Below are 14,122 nucleotides of genomic sequence, written 5' to 3'. Positions count from 1 at the left end.
AATTCTAAATCTGCAAGCAGCTCCGCTGGTGTTCTGCCCTTCTTTATCAAAGCAATAAGTCCAATCATTTCTCCCATTCTCACTTATCTTTTCAATTGGAGCCTTTCATCTATTCACTTGCCTGTATCTTGGAAAAGAGTAATAGTTACTCTGATCCCCAAACCTGGTCCTCCTTTAACAAAAAACTTCCATTCTATTTCTATGATTAATATCTTTTCTATAATTCTGAAACAAATCATTCAAACCTATATCTACCACAAAATCTCTCATCTAATTTCTGAATCTCAACATGGCTTTATGAAAAATCACTCCACTGCAACTAATTTATTGCTTTTTTTCAAGTATCAGTCCTACTGTTGAAAAAAGAAACCGAACAGATGCTGTACACTTACTTTGATCTCCAGAAGGCATTCGATAGAATGCTGCATTACCTTCTTCAGAAGCTTAAAAACTATGTTTTTGGGGATTGAATAGTCTATTGGTTGTCATCTTACTTTAGAAATCAATACTTTTAAGTTAGTTTTGCTGGTACAATGTCAGAAGATATCTTTTCTGCCAAATCTGGAGTACCTCAGGGCTCTATCGTTGGACTGTTATTGTTTATTTTATTCATTAATGACCTGCAAGTTATCTCAGCTAGCTTTGAGTTATTTGCTGATGATCTCAAGATTTATTTTCCAGTCTGAACAAGTCTGATCATCAAATCTTAATTGAATGCCTCTTTAATTTTTTCAGTTTATCCCTACCTCATTGGCAATTATTTAATAAAAAGAGAGAAATTTGTAAAGGACTTAGGAGTCTTGTTGGATGTTGAACTGAGGATGTCTGACCATGCAGAGGCGATCATAAGTAAAATGAAAAGCAATCTGGATCTAATTAAGTGAATCTGCAAACCGACTGTGAATGTTCATTCATGTCTCAGTCTATTCAAATCACTAGTCCATTGTCACCTGGAATATGCCAACTTCAGCCTGGAATAGCAATCGAACATGTACAAATAATGATCTGGAAAGCGTTCAAACAAGTTTCTTGTCTTGGTCAAGGTGGAAGTTTCTCAATTTTTAACATCTAAGAACAACAAATGATATTCACTCTTGACTTACGATTCCCAAACTTTCTGTGAGAAGAACATTCTTTGACCTAGTTGAATTATATAAACATATACATGGTTTCGGCCTTCACAACGGTATTGTATTGCTTCGAGTTCCTAGAAGAGTTATAAGAAATTTTTTGTCCATTTCCTACATCTTGCTACAGCTGTTTGGCTCCCTACAAAATTGTAAGAAAATGGTGACTAAATTTTTGAATGTAATTGATTTCTTTGAGGTGAATAGAAAAAAAATTAAATCTAAACTTAGAGATCTTCTGTACAATGATTAAAATAAAATTCAAATATTGAAAATTTTATAATTCTAAATTTTGTAATCTACAGCCCTATTTCAGTGAATATATACGAAATATCAAAACATATAATAATAAAAAGATTTAAAAGATACAATCTTAGATTTTGCCCATTGACTGACAGATTTAGATATTAATACTATCAGTGTTTCCCGCTTTCTGCTGTTAGGTTATTTTTTCCCATTTCTTTCCAAGCTGCCAGCCAGCTTGAAAAGTCTATCTATGGTAGTAAGATTTGCGCTGGGGTTGGAGGAAGTGTAAAAAAAATGATCATTATTATTAAATAATATATTCAGTCTATGTTGTGCTCTTTGTTTAATATGGATTTTGTCAAATTTAGTATTTAATTATATGCTTTGTGTTATTTATTAAATGTTTCATTTTTGTTTAACAATTATTTACATTTAACATCCATGCAGGTAAATGCCATGGAGTCTAGTAGCCTACCTACCCATTTCTGACATGATCCATATAATGTATTATTATGTACCGATCAGAATAAAAGATTTATTTTCTTAACAACACAAATATCTCCTCATACTAACACACCTCCAATCACATATATTTAAAGCACAACTCAAGATCCAGAATTCAATGGTTATTTTTCCTCATTTTCACATGTAATTCTTGAAAGCAGCTCATATTTAAAGAACACAAAAACTTATCAGCGAGATTAAGGATGTTCACATTTCAAACAACTCCATAATTACTTCTTTCAATAAAACCAAACAACCACTTTCTACAGAAACATACTTGTTCAAGAACCCATCAATTTACCATATAAGTGACAAAAAAAAACACACGATATAAACACATACCTGAAATCATATTCCTAATACAAGTGATGCAGAACAAAATACTGTACTCAACAAAGCCTACTAATAGATTTGCTGATTTCTAGTCTCCTGGTTGAAATACATCTCTGTTACTGTTCTGGCATTGCAACGTAGATATCATATTCATACACAAAGCAAACACAACAATGTTCCACACATCCTCAGATTTATCAACAAATGACACTCTAATTTACATTTTACTACAGAAAATGAACAAAGCAAATAAACAAACCTCCTTGGTCTTACCATATCCAAAATAGATAATAAGCGCAAATGATGCATATAGAATATAATACACATGATATATACATCATAAATTTTATTTCAAAAATCTACACTGCTTTTAAAAATATAAACAAAATACACAAGATCAGACAATGAATAAGAAAACACACAGACAAACCTGCATCTAAGTGAATACAAATTAAACTGTAGTGATTAGATTAAAAACTTCATCAGAATAATTAAACTTGCATTCAGCTGAAGGGACAAAGAATAAAAACTGTAATACATGCAACACAGACACAACTTCTGCAAATTACCTCTTAGAGACAAAGATAAAAACCACATTTTTTTATATAAAAATAATTTTTATACACTTCAAATAAAAATTCAATATCTCAACACGCTTGAAGAATATGAATTTTGAAAACACTACATTTTTATATTTTAAAGTTATATATAAAAAGGATCCCTAACCTTTTTTCTCTCTTTCCAAAGGTTTTTGACATTAATAAGTTTTAACAATGTCTCTTAATGTTGTTAAACAAATACTTTATTAACCTATACCGTATATGAATATATCCTTTCAATATTAGCTCAATTCAATTTAAAAAAAAAACATAATTTATAAAAATAAAAATAAAAAATAGATATTTTTTTTACCTTCAAAGAACTGAGCATCAAGTTAAATAAACATCTTTTGAAAGAATATTTGATGAGGTTTTTGTTGTGACAAACTGAAAAGAAGATTGTGACAAATTTAAAAAAAACAGAATTCGAGAAGAGATCTGGAAAAAGTCATCATTTATTCTAATATACTACATCACAAATATGAATTGGAAAAATTGGTTTGATAATTACCCACATGCACATAAAAAGGCATATAACATCAAAATCAATCTTTGTAAACCACTTCATTGAAATGAGACAAACATACATAAATGCTAATGTCTGTCATTCAAATTGTACTAATTGTAAACAAATAAATACACTTTTTATTCTGACCGATACATAATATATTATATACATTTTTCTGGGGTGGGTAGGTACTTCACAATTTTGGATAAAAAAAATCGGATGAGGCTGTGTCGACGTGCACGGCCATTGGTTTTAACGTGAAACGTTACAGACCTTGAATAAAGTTTCTCCGAGCTACAGACCGACCAGTTTATCTGTAAAGTTAAATAGGAGAGCCACTACCGTATTTTTTTAAACAAAACTGAAAGTCTCCAATGGAAAATTTGAGTACCTTTATTTGGTCAACTCTACACATAAATTTGTCGGTCTGTATGTTAGCGAGTCACTTTTAGTGTATTTGAATGAAATAAAAACGAAACGTTGACTGCGTACTAAATTTAATTTTAACATAAAACTGACACTAAATGGTATATGATATTTATTTCGACTAATATTCGGCGACAATTTTGTTCAACTTTGGTCTGTGATGTGAGAAGTAAGAGACATAAGGCATAATATCAACATCAATGTGCCTGTTGCACGTACAATCGATAGTGATTTATACAGTGTTGTTGGTTCTGTGGGCATGTAGTTGAGGCCGAATTCATTCATGTCAACGAGGGAGCTATTGTGTCGTGGATCGTTATTAAAATCGGCCACAGAGAATGATCGGAGCTTCCAAGTCTGGTCGAGAGCTTGGTAATAACTTCGTCAAGTTCGCTGAATATAGCGAATGATAAAGACATAGGTTAACATCATCGACCGACGCGAGCAGGATCTCTGATTCGGGTGCAGAGTCAGGATCGACAGACTCAATCTGGTACTGGAGCCCGATTTTGTTATCCTCGTCGTTGTCGAACGGACTCCAGTCTATCTGTATGTTGTAGTGCTTGTACAGCGGCTTTTTTACCAAGTAGCGCAGCCACATCTTGATCACTGACTTGCGTACGAAACCACTCAGATAATTAGATTTGTGGATGAGATTCTTTATGCTGACGTTGAAGGCAAAGTCGTCGTCTATTCGTCTCGGTAGTTGCTGCACCATGTTGTTCACATCGACGGGTACGTTGATCACCTGGCCGATTATAACACAATTACCTTCGTAGCGTAGACGACGAATCTACATAAAGGGTAAGCGCGACGAAATCAACCGAACACTAATCGGGTAAAGCGGTGGCAGGCCGTCCGGCTTCGGAGGATATCGAAATCCGATTGAGCGCGACAGCGTCGGGATTTTATTGCCATCTATGACTTGCTAAAGGTACTTCATAAACGAAATGACGCTACATTTTCGTCGGAGAATTTAGTCTGAAGAAGAGGAATGTTGCGAGCTTTCGCTTGCTTTAAATCTCTGTTGAACCAAAGTCGATCACAAACGCTGCAAGATAGTCCAAACGGATTGTTTTCAAATACTATTTTGAAGCGTTTGTCCGCTGCACGCCAACGGTCCTGCATCGCATCAATTCGACTGATGTTGATATCCATCAGCCCGCGGACGTCTTTGACAGATGTATGGATGTTATCTTCATTCGTTTTGTTCATTAGTTCGGGTACAGCAGCGGTAGAGGTGCTCGCTCTTTCGGCGTCGTTCATTGAACGCGCCATGCCAGTTTTGCGACGCTCTTGAAACAGTCGCTCGCTCGGCACCGGATATGAGGGTTCCTGTGCGTGACCCATAACTTCCCCTTTCCAATGATATGCATAATTTATATTTTCAGCTGGCTTTTGCGTGGGCTGAGGCTGACATACTGAATTTTTATACTTTTTTACCTATTTACTTTAATTTTTTACACATAAATATTGTCCAAAATACACTTATCATTACTTAAATCGATCTATCTCCACGAACTCTAAACACGAATCACCTACCTATCACGTCTAAGTCGTGAGCTACACTGAATGGAAATGAGCGAGAGCGCCAGTTTTGGCCGATCTGCGCTGTGCCTCCTCCCCGCCAACCCGCTCACTAGTGACTCAAAGTCATATCGGCGAGTTGACCATTAAGTTGTAAAATGGCACCACATTTACGTATCTGAGACTAATAGTTAGGGAATTATTAAGGCAGGACGATATAGACCTTTTCGTTACGCTACAAATTTCTGTTCTGGTACCCGTATGTTTCGGCGTGATTTTAAAGACGTTTCATGTCAAAAAGGAACTGCCCCAGTATATGCCTGAATGGTTCGAGGGAAACGGTGGTAAAACAATCAAAACAGCATCAAAACTACTAAATATCAAATTAAAAATAGATGTAATTCAAGTCCGTATTAATTAAATAACATGAAGAAGTAAATATATTAAGATATAAAAAGTAATTACAGAATATTTCACAACTCAGAAGATTGTAATTAAAATTAGTTAAATTTAATAAATAATACATGAATATAATTAATTAATATTTAATTTACGTACTGGATGAACGGAATGCAGAAAACTCAGGGGTTATCTTAATTAATATTGTTTAAAAATTCATCGAAGAGTAGACAGACTTTTAATATTATTTTAAATAAATTAATAGAAATATTTTTAATTAAGCGTTCGGTAATTTATTAAAAATGGGGAAAAATAAATTAAAAGAAGTAGCGGAGAAATTTAAAAACTAATAACTAACTATTATCTCTAAATTCTTTAACATGATTTTGAGTTTCTTTTTTTCATAACTCTAAAAAGACTGGCCTATACAAAAATATAACATATTATTAGTTGCATTAATGTATAACATAAACAGATTGATAACAGAAAAAAAAACATTGAAAAATTAATTTCGTTTTTGTTCGGATTATAAATTTAGAACAAAATAATCGTAATTTTAAGTATAGCTAGTTAGTTTTGAAAATATATAAAGGACAAATGATTTTTTTTTTTTTTTAGTGGCTGTCAATTAATTTATTCTTCTATGGAGTCATTTATGTGTCCTTAGCACTGATCTCTATATAACTGGGTAGGGGACCCATTGGGGATCCTATTGGAATCGGTAAAATTTGAAGCGTATACTAGCTCCACTAAATGAGTGGTAGAACTAAATAAAATGAAACGGTGCATGCGCAGAGGTAAGTATAAGAGTAGGGATAAACCACTTTTTAAACCGATGCAGAAGTGTTCTGATTCTGTATTTTGAACACTGATCTCTATATAACTATATATCTGATCTCTTTATAAATCTTCTATAACTGTCCGAAAATTTCTGCTTGTATTGCGAAAATGACCGTTCTTTTGGTTGTCTGATTTGAGTAAAATAAACATCCCCACCATCACGATTATAGTCGCGCAATCGTACAATGGTTTTATTTAGTTCCGAGCATCTCATTCTGTGGCGCTGGAGTATGTCCAATATTGAACATTAATTGTATTTTACGCCGAAAGGATCCCTATCCAGTTATATAGAGATCAGTGGTCCTTAGCCCTGAAAATTTATATTTCGCAGCTCTTTAGTATTCGTAGTTACCTCCTATAGGTTTACAGTCGCCGAAGTTACACAAAATTACTGCATCAAAAAATAAAAAAGGTAAATTATATATAAAATATCAGTTCATAGTTATAAATAATAATAATTTAGTTTGATATTTTTCCAAAGTTTGATTTTACAATAAATTTACTTACAAACTAAAGAAACTTTGATTTCACGACTTGAGTCTTGTAAAACATTATTTTCACGTTTAAATAGTAAATCTAAATTACAGTTCAGTTTTCAAGTATAAACTAAAGTTTATAGCTAAACTACAGTATAAGTTATTTGTTTTTAATTTGCAAGTTAAGTTAAATCTATTTCTAAGTGGAAAATCTATTTTCTTGATAAATTTGGTATTGTAGGCCTCATTCAAAAAGGCTGAATTGCTCAATAACCTAATACAATATTTAATTAAAAATACTTAAAAAGTTAATTAATCGAATAGTTTTAATTAATACTAAACTTACGGTTGTGATTAAACAATAAACGGATTTTATTTTCAACAGTTATTTATTTATTTAGATGGTTTTTTAATAATGAACATCGTATCAAATCGATGTTCTAGGCCTAAGATGTCAATTGAAAAAATTATTCACTTAACGTAATTAAGAATAATTATATTTTGGGCTTTTGAATTTTCTCAGTCTTGTACTATCAAACTCTATACACATATTTCATTTAATTAGTGAGCTCTGATATTTTTAGTGGTTTCTGAATATAATACAAATTACATCTTTTAGTTGTACAATAGTACAAGTCAAAGAATCCTTAATTCGGCATTTCAGTATGATATTTTTTAACTTTGTACACAAGAAAACATGAATTGATTATTCTTCTCATATGAAAAATGTTTAGTTCCAATATAATTAATGTATGTATGTGCAAATGTATGTAGGCCTAACCAACATTTTTTTTTTTACAATAGGTTCACTTAATAGATACAAAATACTGATACAAATAGTATCACTTAATAGATAGAAATAATGTTTGTTGAATACAGAGGGATTTTTGTTAAATTTATTAGTTGATTATGTAATTAGTGTAATTACTAAATTTTTTTTGAGGAAAAATAAATTACTAGCCTAAATAAAATGAGTATAGATCTACAACTAGTGCTTTACATAATTGGAATTAATACATTGCTGTTAATGACATTAGCCCTTAAAAACTGATGAAATAAACTAAAACTTTCATGACCATAAACACGGGTTAGAAATGTTCAGTCAAAAATTGCAAGAAGAATTGTGAAATAGAATATATCTAAAAAAGATAGTTGTGCTTTACTTAATGGGATTAATTTTTTTTTAAAAAGAATGTGATATTATTTCAAGTAAATGAAATTATAAGATTGCCAAATTTATCAATTCTAATAGTAAATCTTTCTGTTTGATTATATTTTAAACCCAAATTCAAATAATTATTATTTAAGCTTATTGTTAAAAGAAACAGTTAACAAAAAATTGTTTTTAATAATGTGGTGGAAATGCTTGTTGCCCTGTTGTTACTTTATTAAAGAGATATTTCATGACCATTCATAATATTCCTAGTTATACTACCACCTTGTTCCTTATCTTTGCTTCCATTTGATTCCATTCCTATATTTTATAAAAAAACTTCACTCTTTTGCAGAAAGAGCACATGCAGTACTAGATTGTATTTTTGCTAAGCAGAAATTTCAAAACCAAATTATGAACCATAACATACACTGAGAAGCTGAATAGAGAGTAATTAGTGACTACAATTTTATAGAGATAAAATCACATCAATTCAGTATTCAGTTCTCATTGAACACTGGTTGTGATACATGTAGAGATTTTTAAGAAAAAATTTGTCAAATTAGATAAGCTGTAGACAAATGATAAAATAATGTGTAGTAAAAATACTGAAGGAAGCATAGGAAAACAGCTAGAAATGGCTACAAAATTATATAATAAAATTAATGAATATATAACTTTAAAAAGGAAAAATTGCTGTTGATGATCTAGAAAATATTCTAATCTGAGTTTAGAATTTGTTAGCACACTAAAAGATAAAACAATTTAGCCAGTTGAAGTACATGAAATCTTGTTAGAATTCATTGTTTAGGTGAGCAGAAAGCATTGTTAATTTATGAACAGATGTACATGTACATATACAGTAATAGCAGATTTATTCAAACTCCAATGGCAAGTGTAAAAAGTCTGAACTAAACAATTAAAATTTAAACATTCATTTTTTAATATGAATCAAAATTGACTATTAAGAGTAATGTAAGGGACGACCTGCATATATATGCAGAGTTTAAGATATTGATCATGTTAATGTGAAATTAATTTAACAGTGCATATATATGAATTAAATTGTAAGAAGACATATTAAAAATTTAAAAAGCTGAATTAGGTTGTATAATTTTACAGTTTACTATTTCTATTTCATAATTTATATATTTATTACATTTTCATAAACATAGCAACTTAGTGCGCCTTATTGTATCATAATAAGCTAGTTCATCAGATTGTATTCTATCTTTACCGTATGACTATAAAATCAGTCTATACCTTACCTGTTACATATTTCAAAATTTCTTTTGAATGCTACAATAAAGATGATTAAATTGTTAAGTTATGAAAGTTATAAGTGAGACGTTTTTATTAAGGATAATATTTTAATATTAATGAAAGTAGGGATTTCAATAGGAATAATAGTTAGCTTGAATTATCTCCTAATTAAATTAGTTCAAGTTTACATTAAAAATAGAAGTTCACAATTTTTAAAGCACCTCTATAAGCCATCTGTTTGTTAAAATAAATTTTACACATACCACTTAATTCAGTACACTTGATGAACAATACAAATATTACAAACACACTAAATCTTTTAAAAATAAATACTGACTTAACAAGTTAACTAGTTGGTTATAAATAGAATTTGAAAGGTTAATTTTACAATTTTTTAAAATTGCTGTAAACATCTTTTTGCAACTTTATTGTTTGTTTATTCTATTTATTCTCTGATTACAAACAGTGATTTTCATTGTCCTTTTACAGGTATTATTCTTAATAATTAAAATTAAATAAAATAATTAAATTACAATAATTATTTTTATTTTTACTTCATCTCACGCATTAATGAAATGGAGTTTTGCCATATCTTAATAAACAAAAAACCTTAATTTTAATTATTATTAAGTTTTTTAAAATAGAGAAAAATGTTTACTGTAACTTACATGTTTGTGTTAAATCTAATTCAATGAATGAATTCTTTTTCTTACTGACAGAAACAGAGGTCTATAACTTCTCAATTTTTATTTATAAAAATGGAAGAAAATAAAACCTCAAGTGAAGAATCTTCTTCAGAAACGTCTCATTCCCTGGATTCTAATGATGAGATTTCATATGACAATCAGATGCTAAATTTTAATGGCATCAGTGAAGATGATAACTCGGATATTTCGAGTCAAATTGAAAATATTTATGATTCTGATGATAATGTTGAAAATGACTCCACTGCTGGAGTTTTTACAATTAATCATAGTTTAATAACTGTAGCTACAGAGTCTGAAGATGAATTACTTTATCAAAGTATAATTTTTTATTTATCATCATCAAGACCACCTTCAACACCCCCACCACCACCACCACCACCACCACCACCACCACTACCATCTCCACCGCCACCATCACCATCATCATCAGTATCATCATTATCATTACCTGATGAAGAAGAAGCCACTTTGGATAAAGAAAACGACATGAATAATAATAACAATCAATACAATGACAATAAAAAAACAGAATCAAAAAAAAAAGTACTTTCAAACACCGATGATGTTAAAGAAAATTTAGGGAGTGATACTGATGAAAGTACTTCTGAAGAACTAATAAATAATAACAAACAAAGAGATGAGAATACTCCTTGTGTAAGTATTTCATTCATTTTTCTGATTGTTATTGTTACTCGTATGATTATATTTTCTAAATTAAATATTATTATAAATTATAAACAATATTATAACCTCTAACACATTTCACTACCAGTGTTGATGTTTCTCAAGTCAAGATTTTTTTTCAGTAAATATCAGAAATTACATTACATGCTTTAAATTAGATCTGACATAAGACTCTCCTGAAAACAGCACTCCATTCACAAGAACAGCAAGAACCGTATGCCAGAATTACTTGGAAAGTGATGGGTGAAAAGATTTTCTTTTGTCTCTACAGAATGAAAAATATAGTGTTGCACTTCACTATGCCAAGCCCAAAAGAAATTCAATTGATATTCAGCCCTACAAAAGACTCTTTATGTATACTATACATACTTTATGTATGTCTATACATATTTCAGTGTGTACTATTTTGTTTTTTTTTCATATTATTTTACAATTTGTTTAAGGTTTTGAAAACAACACAACATAGTTTTCTAAAAATATTAACAATACTGTTTGATGAATGTTATCATAATATATTCTCATCATTAAGAGTGTGATTTGATCTTTTTCTGTATTTTATGTATCTTGTCTGAAAGTGCAGGTACAACCAATACTGTGCTTTAGAGAGTTTATTTTATTTTGCTCTTCTTTATAGCTGTTAGCTAACAAGGATAAGTGTTAATGACAATTCAGCCTATGGCATAACCATATTATTTTATTTAATTTAATAACATTCAAACATATTAAAAATTACTGATTTTGAATGGAAATATAAAAGTAACATGTACGATATTTGCAAATGATGAAGTCTGGATTTTAAAATTTTTACAATATGCATTTTGATCGGAATATAGAAGTTTTTTCAATAACTTTCTGAACATCAACTACTCGAGTAACTTATGAACTAGCTGTTCTCTATTCAGTATTTTTTAAATCCAGCAGTAGTACTAACAGTACTAGCAGTACCAGCAGTAGTAGTCCAACAGTAGTAGTAGTATTACACTGAAAATATCTGGAATTGTGTAGTGTATGGATATCTACCACTGAACTGTAAATTATTCATCCAAGCTATCATTGGCAATATGCTTTATCATGGATTTAGGGGATAAAAATGCACCACTCTGCATCTCAATGTGATAACTATATAATAAATATTAAATGTTCAACTATAATTTATATTTATAAGTATGCATCCAAAGTACATTTTATCTTATATGTTGGCAGGATGTTTTTGTCTTTAAATTATATGAAATTTAAATGAATGAATAATAATGGAATTAATTATTAACTACTATATTTTAAGTATTTAATAAAGTGGTTTAACTTTTTTTACTTTAGTTTGCTCACTGAGCCACATAAAAAAGGATGAAATTCATCAATTTTTAATCAATGTATCTGGAGCGAATTTAAAATTAATATTATTCACCAGACCTCTTCATTCAGAGAAATACTCTGACTGAACAAGAGGTAGGTTACTATTTTTTTTTACACTGAGAGAAACCCTTTAAAAAACAAAATATAAAAATGAACAGATAGCTCATGATTACTTTTCTCATAAAAATCCTATTTTATTTTGTCATTAATGAAATGAAAACATAATTTGGAATAGAAAATTTATTTCTGTAAACACAGAAAAATGTAAAGCATGCATACTTCACACTCATAATTTTTTAGGGGAAATTAACTGCAGAATTATGCAAAAATTAATTATTAACTATTACTTTCTACAAAAACCATAAATTAATAAAATAAATTATTAATCTCATACTGTTTTAGAACTAGAATACCATTTACAGTTTTAGTATTCTTCTAAACTGGCTTTGTTAAAAAATACAAATTTTTTTAACTCTCATTAAGTTACTGTAACTTTTTTCTCTACATGAGTTTTTATACTGATTTCTGAAAATGCACCATTGCTTTAAGAATCCTTGTGATCTATCAGACTGTCATACTTCCTAAGCAGAAGCTGCAGCTTGTTTGGTTGGCTAGTTAATTTATTTGGTACTACTAATTCATAAAATATAGAACTCATGAATCTGAGTAAGTAGAACTGAAGAATATTGTTTACTATTTTATCATATATATTGACTAAAGTGAACACTACTATTTTAGAGAAATGAAATCTGACCTTACCTATTATGAGTTATGTGATTACTTGTGTCACAGAGTTTATAATTCCGAAACAGTTGATGTACAGCCATAATTTACACATCCCCTCTTTCTATATAAAATAAAAACTGTACCTTTAGTAAGAGAGAGGTGCTCTGTGCATAAATTTATTACTTTTAGCATATTTGTAAATTTTACCTCTTTGTAAGTGTATGTGATACCCAGATACCTTACAGTGGTAGACTGCCTGCAAAATAAGAGTAATGGAGTATCACTCTTGTCTCTTCTTTTGCTCTCTGTTACACTGAACACCCATCTACTCAGTCGGTTTTTATTTGACCAATGGTCAATAATTATTTTAAATATTTTCCTTTAATATGTATTTATTTTCTTTTACTGTACTTTGAATATGAATACAATATGAAAAAGTATTTTAATAAGAATGTAATAAAATTATCATTATTTATCTATTTTAGTTATATACAGAATATTTCTAAATTTGGTTTACAAAAGTGACTTTTATAATGAAAAAAGTAAATGACTTACACAATTGTTTGATACACCGCTGAATACAGTCAGTTCAAGTTTAATTCCCGCCAAACACCGTCAGTTCCGACGTTCTCACTAAGTGGTACGCACGAGTGAGTAATTCCATTGCTGATCATGTAGTCGTATACTGGTGCAGAACATGCTCAGTGTTGTTTATGATTTCATGAATCCAAATCGGCTACTACATGAGACAGTTCATGAAAATTGTACAATGGAGACAATTCAGATGGCTGCAACCATCTCAAAGACAGTCTGTTATTGCATGGTACAATCGTTTCATTGAAACAGGTTGTGTATCACATAGAACGCCAGGTAAGGGTAGACTTTCAGTTTCTGAAACGGCAATCGAGCAAGTGCGGCAGACATTCATTCAACGAGACGCGCAAGCTTAGAACTGAATATTTCTAGGGTTACACTATGGAGGTTTCTGCGTAATCGACTGTCATCTAAACCCTACAAATTACAACTGATACAAACTTTGAATGAAGGTGATAAAGAAAAACGAACTGAGATTCGTTTAAACATATTAAAATTGAAACTGAAGATAGTTATCTTAATAAAATTGTATTTAATGACAAGCAACCTTCCATACCAGCGGTAAAGTGATCGACATAATGTTCGGATACGGAGTGAGGGGAATTCACGTCACACAACATGTACGGGACTTGCCTGAAGTAAATGTTTAAAGTTTTT

This window comes from Lycorma delicatula, chromosome 4 (genome assembly GCF_047948215.1).
Source record: "Lycorma delicatula isolate Av1 chromosome 4, ASM4794821v1, whole genome shotgun sequence".
Lineage (NCBI taxonomy): Eukaryota > Metazoa > Arthropoda > Insecta > Hemiptera > Fulgoridae > Lycorma > Lycorma delicatula.
Note: the sequence above shows the minus strand (reverse complement) of the source record.